Source organism: Centruroides sculpturatus, unplaced genomic scaffold (genome assembly GCF_000671375.1).
Source record: "Centruroides sculpturatus isolate CEXI.00-Female unplaced genomic scaffold, Cexi_2.0 scaffold1938, whole genome shotgun sequence".
Taxonomy (NCBI): domain Eukaryota; kingdom Metazoa; phylum Arthropoda; class Arachnida; order Scorpiones; family Buthidae; genus Centruroides; species Centruroides sculpturatus.
In genome coordinates this window covers 84,369-92,974 of record NW_019386230.1, presented here as the reverse complement: position 1 = coordinate 92,974, position 8,606 = coordinate 84,369, and the positions used below count along the sequence as shown (strand labels likewise).

At 31.4% G+C, this 8,606-nt stretch overlaps 1 long non-coding RNA gene across 1 annotated transcript; it reads left to right on the top strand.

The window, feature by feature from the left end:
• The first annotated feature begins 969 nt into the window (after positions 1 to 969).
• Positions 970 to 6,909, top strand: LOC111614178. Its single transcript, XR_002754887.1, has 3 exons — positions 970 to 1,185; positions 1,288 to 1,472; positions 6,507 to 6,909. It is a non-coding gene; the product is annotated as an uncharacterized LOC111614178 (long non-coding RNA).
• Positions 6,910 to 8,606: the final 1,697 nt, after the last annotated feature.

The window sequence follows — 8,606 nt, the reverse complement described above, 5'->3', positions numbered from 1 at the left end:
TATAATATCCTTAAAATGCATTTCGGTTCCCGGTGTTAATGACTCTCTTCAGTTAGGAGAACGACATTTATAAAATATAAGGCAAAATTTTCCCTAAAGAATTTATTACAAGACTCACAAAACGTTAAAATTATAAATTATTAGGAATCAAAGTGTTTAAGACCGTACACTTAGCTGTCGACGGCTTTACAAATGCACTGAGACCATATTATTCAAGGATTGGGTATATTTAAAAGGGGTGTAGTTTCACACACGTACTTCACTCAGCCTCCCTATCTCTTCCAAATTATCAAATACAGACTCGGTACCGTATGTAACCCCATTAATTGGGCTACAATTTGAAAAAATGTAGACCTATAAATTCTCTGTCCCACTGTCCTTCTGTCTTTTCTTAATTTCGAGGACGGAGTTAGATAAATGAAAGACGAGATCAGGTATAGAAACCTTAGGGGTAGGAGGCCCAGATTAATATATACTGTCGATTGTTTTTATTTTCTTATCCTTTTTATTATTAATTCACCACATTATAGTATTAGCGCGTTCTGGGATTAATTGGATATTATAATCTATCGATATTTTCTTCATCTTTTCAAAAATGCCTTTATATATGGAACTTTAATACGTTTGACATTCTCAATTTTTTTTTCTCTGATTGTTTCTCGCATTTTTTTTTTTTGTTCGAGATTTTCATTATTTTTCAGCTATTTTTAAGTTTAAAAAATGTTTTATAATAAGATTTATAATAAATTAAATATATTAATAACTATAAAAATCAGTTGTTTCAATTAAATACATTTTTAAAATGTACTTTTACGCACGAAAATAATGTTAAAAGGGGGGTTAAAAAATTTAACAGTTAAGTGGCGCCATCTAGAGGGATAAAATATACGAATCCGAATAAAATGTATTATTTCTCATTGTTTTTGTTTATTATTGCGTTGTTATGTTTGTTTAGTGTTAAATTTTCGTTTGTTATTCGTCAATATTATTTTCGTTTACGAGAACACATTTTTTTTTTTAAACTAATAATTTTTATTTATGATATTAATACAGAAGAGATTTTTGAGATATTTTGCCATTTTATTGGGAACCATTTATAGATAACTGCGGGGAAATTTACGTATAAATAACACAGCTGCATCCCGGTACATTCAAAACGTACAAATACAGCTAAATGATAATGCCGTAGATTATCTTTTATGTTTCTGATCGACTCGTTAATTTTCAAAATTAGGAAAAAAAACCCAAATAAAATGATTAAGTTCTTCATTCTGTTCTATTTCTAAGGCTGACACAACGAAAGCATTTTAAACCTATGTTAACACAGAACATTTCGTAATAATACGTAAGTAAAGACACAGTTCGTATAATTATCACCAGATGGCATTAGCGTCTAAAGGGTGACACGTTGACATTCTTGACTTATTATACAGATAATTTCTAATGTAAAGTCACGTCTATGGAATATATATGTAAGTATGTTTGGCTCTATCTAATAATTTAAAATTAGTTATTGCGCACCATAAAAATATATTAATTCTATTGTTATATATGTAATGTTGACTTTCTAATATAATAATATAAATACTTTGCTCGCGTTTATTATAATTAAATTAATAATAATATTTTAATATCAGAAAAAGCAAAGTAATACCTGAATAATGATTATTTATTTATACATAATATTTTATTTTATTTTACAGTCGATCCCCTATAACACTATAGTTTTTCCGTTTTATATGAATTCCATGTTGTACGAGTCACTTAGATTTTACAAATACGTGTGCTGGGCTGTGAACGGCTCACGTATTTGTAAAATCTAAGTGACTCGTACAACATAGAATTCATATAACACGGAAAAATCAAAAATATTTTTAACTGCTAATTAATCGTTTTCGTAACATGATACTGTATTTTATAAATAAATAATATTTATCTATAATTGCGTAATACGTTACAATTCCTATTTCCTGTAAATAGAAAAAAATATGTATTTTTATTTTTATTAAAAATAAAATATTTTAAATAATTTTTTTAAACACATTTTCACGATTTTCGATTTTTAAACGTTTATTATTTATTTATTTTTCGAATAAAGTTCGGAATATAATTTTCTAATTGAAAATACTTACAACAGATGGCAGTAAGTGTATTGTAATTGAATATTTTGACAATGTACACGGACATCAATCAATACACGAGCAATAAAAGACTCGTTGATGGATTCTGAAGATCAAATATTGAATTTTTGAAGAATTTTATGCGAAATTTCCTAAAAGTGGAATATATATTCAATTCAGTACTTCTTTTTTGCTTTATTGACAATTTATTTTTTTGTTTCCAATTTCTTTTACAAATATTTACAAAAATTATTTAATGTCGTTGAATTTATACAATAAATATATATAATTTTATTTTAATTTGTTAATTGTTTTATATACATTTATTACACCCGTTAAGAAAGGCCTAACTCATAACCTTTAACCTTATACAGTCGAACCTCCAACAACAACCACCTCTCAACGGCGGCCATTTTTTTAAGGGGAGGTTTGTTTTTTAAATGCGTACACTTTTAGTTTTTACGGCTTAAAAATTGAGATTATTTGCACGAAAAATAGGAGTTTTTACGTGTAAAAATATATTATAATGCGGGTATAATACCGTATATCAATGCATAGAAGTATGTAGCTTAGAGAAATAAAGAAGTGTCAATATATATGAGCATAAAAGTATCGGGGATGATAAATATCGGAAAAATATAAGGTCGTAACTACTTTAATGTCAAGTTTTAAAATTTATTATAGGTTTATTCTTATAAATTTAACTGTCATTAAGTTATAAAGGAGTCACTTTTTATAGTAGAATAGATGTAAGGTCATTGATGCGAATGGATACAATTTCAAAGTACAGGCGAGAGAAGTTAGAAATATTTTTATTAATTTACGACAGCCGAGAGAACTTTCTATGGGAAATTGATCTCAATTCGGACGATGGACCCTTAAATTGGGAAGTGCATACGATGAGGTGGGAACTCGCAATTAACTGCTAGCATTCAAAGGTTTTATCCATTTAGTCAAAACTGTATGTGTTACACTAGACTTGTATTATCTATAAAAGTACGTGAAAAGATTCACGCAAGACATTTACATTTATAAAGGCGAATAATAAATAATATATAAAATAAAAAGGAAAAAAAAATGCTTATTTTGTTGTAATTAAAGCATTCCGATCAACAGTTTTCGGCTCGACTTTCAAGTGTCAGATAAACTACACATTAATGATTATTAATGACTTTATGCCGTAGTTTGTCGTTGCTTTGTCTAACCTACTCTGATTTAATTAATAATTTTCTAAAGGGAAGTTTAGTTTACATGAAAATTTTATTAAGATCGAGATGGCGGATACAATACATCGTGTGAACCTATAAAATTAGTGTTGACTTTTTGTCCGGGAACAACGTTCAATCAACAGCAATTAGTTTATAGAAGAGAAGAATTTGCGAAATCGTTTAAGAAAATATTAAATTTATTTAAAGTATTAATACAAGTTCTAGTATCTTAAAGGATAAACATTTTATTCCACATCCCACTTAATTTCTCATGGAAGATAGTATACATTTCATATAATAGTATAGTATAATATTCAGATGTATACATTTATATACATTTTAAATGTAAAACATCAAAAACTTTTTAAACCCTGTTAGTAAATACATCATTTTAAAAGTTATACAGTAAAACCTGTTAAAAAAGAACCCGAATGAAAGGAAAACCCGCCTAAACGGGAAAAATATTCGATTCCGGTTTACGCAAGTTTTACTATATTAACGTAATTGTTTTCTTCTTTCTCTGCCCGCATTGTCCAGTGTACGAAATCATCGAACACTGCTAATTGATTGCGAGTTTTCCCCCTATCAACGGCATGGAATTTTCCCGGTTTCTCTCACGTGTGTAATGTCTAAATAGATGTCAGTTTCCTATGGAAAGAGGGCACCTTTCAGCAGATCACCCGTGTCTTGCGTTGCCTTATTACAGTTGCCTACTCCCTCTCAACCCATGGATTCGCCAATCCACGGGTTAAGAGGGAGTAAGTAACATGTTACTTGCTTTCTTAGCATTTTCCTTTCCTTAGCTAGCTGTTTGATCACACACTAAGATTTCATTTTCTTCTTTTTCTTTTTACATCCAAGCTTTCTACTTAGATTTTCCTCTTGGTGTTTTTCCCTCAACTCCTCATTTATGAAGTATAGAACATCCGCCTGATTGTCTGAACCCTACTCCTCTTCTTAAGTGTTCCTTCAATCTTTGTTTTCCCTCTACTCTTCTCCATACTTCTTCATCACTCATTCTGTCTGTCGAAAATGCTCTCGTCAGCCATTCAACGCAATGTTTCGAATTAATTTAGATTTTTTTTTTCTCGATTTGATGAATAAAAAATAATTTCATATTTATCGCATTTATTTATTTTTATTCTACATAAAAATATAGCATTTCACTTAAAAAAAATTAAGATAAAATATATGAAAATTATTTAAATAAATTCAAAAAATAGACTTTTAAATATATCAGGGAAGGTAGAAAGCTCTTTCTTTCAGCTCCTGATTTACATCCGGAGTTGAAAGAAAGTATAAAATTAAGTGATAATTTTTATCGTTGACACGAGGTGAGCTTATAATAAATGAACTTCATTAATTTTAAATACAGTAATACGAAAATAAATCTGTAAATTATAAATAAAAATATGATTTCGAGCAGTCTCACTCCAACATAAAACTCACTTCGAAGCCAGTCCATTAGCTGGATGAGTAGATGACATTACTGAACGTTGGTCGTGGGTTCGCACCCGATCAACGAGCTGATTACGTGTTTTCCTGGTTTTCATCACGTGTCTAACACCTATATTGGTGCCAGTTTTCCATAGAAAGTCCTCCCGGTGGAAAAGGGCAGATTGCCCACGTGTTGCGTTGTTTTATTCCATCGATTATGCCATTTAAGCGTTGATTTGCTGTATAAATGTATGAATTTGGTAATAAAACATCATTTAAATATATTTATTAAACTTGCTAACTATATAAAAACTATAACTATGTTTTAAGTCGGTGTGCCTATTGTGCGGACATCCATATACAAGGCCCTGGAGAGAATGGAGAGCTGACGGTACAAGGACCATTTTGGGTCTTCTTTCGGAGACCCTGCTTATACAAATAACGATATTGGAGTAAAAAAATAATCTAGTATAAATGTTAGCTTATGGCCAAAGTTATTATTTAGAAAAAATAATCAGAAAACGGATAATTTTTTCTCCTCTAATGGACCCATCTAAAGTTTATGGACCCCAGTGCCCGGCTCTAATGGACCCAGCATTGCAGATGCTTAAGAAAATGGATATTAATTTGTAACATACATAAAGTTACAGATTATAATAAAGAACTTCGTAGATTGTTATTATTTACCTTACATATCCCTAAAACTCACTATTGATTCTAAGATCAGTAAAATTTTGAGGATTTTTGAATGGTTTTATTTGTCACTTTAATCGGTCGAGATGTCCAAACATGGCGTCCTAGACATTTCCTCTTTCTCGAAGCGACGTCCTATGTCACTGGTGAGAAATCTTCTAACAGGATATTGGAATCGATACTAGAATTTACGACGACTCTTAATACTTTCTGCTGCTGATAGAAAAGTATTTATTGCTTTCATTTTAGTACGTTTAATCTATAAATTATCTAGAATAAAATTTGTTGAACTTGTTATCGATAACTTTGACATTGGGGACGAAACAACAGTCGATACATTAAATACAGAATGGATCAATAGTCAGGTAACTGGGATATATTTTTAAGGTTTTAAAAAATATATCTTGTTAATTGTCTTTTGGGCCACCCTGTAGAATACGAACACATTTCAAAGTTCTGTTGAGAGAATATAAAATGAACGTTCTTCTATTCTTTCAATAAACACAACATAGTATAGACATACAGAACACATTTTGTGTTTTTTGTGGTTTTTGATATTCTTTACTATTGCTCTTTGCTATTCTTGCTATTTTTGTGGTTCTTGCTATTCTTTACGTATATAGCGAACTCGATATTGAGAAAGATTGAGCTAAATCTTTCGAGAACTCACTATATCGAGAGTGTACTGTATTTAATTCACAAATATATGTTTCTATTGTTCTCCAAAACCGTTAAAACAGGCTTATATCTATGGAACCCTAACACTAGTACTCCACAGACATCAGTTAATTTAACCGAAACCACAAATTTCTGTACATAAATATTACAATAACAAATATCAGGGCCACGTAAACTTTACTTGGAGCTTGGTGCAAGAAATCGGAGCTCCCTTACTCTAGGTTAAATGGGCTCCCTCAAGAGCTGAGCGCTTCAGGCTCCCAGAAGTATCAGTACTGTACTTCATAAAAATATACGACTAAAATAAAACAAATAAATATTTTTTACCACTCATTTTCACACCATATTTTTTCTTTTTTTATATATTTAGAGGCCCTCCATGATTAAGATACAGAAAAAGGTGGACTTATCGAACCTCTTCTGTCTGCATCTGGAGTGGATTGAATCGAATTGATGGAATAAGGCAACGCAATACGTGAAAGATCTGCCAAAAGGGTGAGCTTCTCGGTGGACGTTTTATGGGAAGGTCCCTATTTAGGCGATAAACACGTGATATGGGAAATTATCTCCTACAACTCCTAGACAAAAATCCTGTTATCCGATTTTTTGTCATTTTATTTCCATTTGTTTGAGTTAATTTGCCTGATTAATTGGTATAATAAATATACATAGACAGTGTTTATGTAGTGTTAAAAAAGTTTTGTACTCTATGTTATTCGTGAGAAAATGTACACTAAACTTTCAGTTAAGTAAATTTTTATCTATGAGTTGTATTTAGGTGTTATACACACGGAGAAAACCAGGAAAACTCCACGTGGCCAGCCCAACCAACGTGGAGTTTTCCTGGTTTTCTCCATGGGACACCATATAACACCTAAACATCAGTATTCAAGTGTTTTTATTCATTTGGCCATTGGTGATCTATCTGTACACATTCCTCGACATTCCTCGCAGTTTCGTGAATATTACGATTAAAAAATACTAAAAAGTCATGGTTTTGTGTTCCTAAAATCCCGAAGAATTTTTTAAAATTTTGTTTCATTTAATACAACAAAAATTGAATTATATTTTACTGTAATTGATTTTGAAATTGGAATTTTATCTTGAAATTTTGAATAAATAAAATTAATTTACAAATTTAATAAGCGGTAAACAACATAAAAGTACATTATAAAGTGGATCCACGAACAAAGGCTTATATACTAAATTAAAGATATTAAATTACCGCATGCGAGCCTTAAAAGTTATTCTGTTTATGTGTATTGCATCGGGAAGAAATGGAAGAATCTTCAATTTATATCTTAGATAGATAATTGCATTATCATTTCCATTAAGCTAATAATGTATTTTTCTGTTTTAATTTACTTGTTCATCCTTTTGTAAAAAATTCCTCATAAGAAATTCGATTAAAATCCATCCATCTCTCGCCAATTTTGAAGGTCGACGGCATTTACATCTTAACAACGGGGATCTTCTACTTACATATACTAAATATTCTCATCAAAATTGGAATATTGATTAGAAAATTAAATCTAATTTTAGAAAATGTTATTCGTGAAAACTGTGAATAATATTTCCAACTCGCGTGTTACATTTAGAGTTAGTTGATTGAAAATATTTATTTTACAATTAATCAATGTCGGTTGTTATCAAATGTGGAATATAAATGAAGCAAAATTTTGATATTTTAATACAATAGAACCGTCAACAACGGTCATCTCTAAACCACGGCCATTTTCCCAAGAATTTTATGCATACGAAATAACCTCCAAACAGCGGGCACTAACTTGTAAGAGGGCCTCTTTTTGCAAGCCCATTATGGGTTCGGCCAGGCCCACAATGGGGCTGCCGGGTGGTGAGGGACGGGGCCCGACATATCCGAACGGATCACCCCCCGAAAGATTCCTGGAGATTCTTTGACCCGTCCGGATTCGAGCCCGGGTCCCCCAGAGCGGTAGGCTGCCACATTGACCGCTCGGCCATCTGGCCCGTAGTTCAGAGGTAAAATTATACAGTTTAAAAGTTTGACTGCATTAAAATAATACAGTCAAACCTTTGAACTGTAAATTTTTACTATAATTTTTTACAGTTTTATGTAATTTTCGATAAAAATATCGTAGTTATTTATAGTCGACCCCCGTATAAGATCATTGATTATTCCGTTTTATATGAATTCCATGTTGTACGAGTCACTTAAATTTTACAAATACGTGAGCCGTTCCACAGCCCGGTACACGTATTTGTAAAATTAAAGTGACTCGTACAACATGGAATTCATATAAAACGGAATAATCAATGATCTTATACGGGGGTCGACTGTATATTTTAAGTATCTATAAATTAAGGTATTATAAAAGTGAAAAGTGTCTTGTAAAACACATAACATGTAAATATTTCAATGGGAATGGGATCGTGCGGTACGTGAATGAAGCCAGAACGTCGAATTCAAGGTGGCGGCCGTGCATAAAGG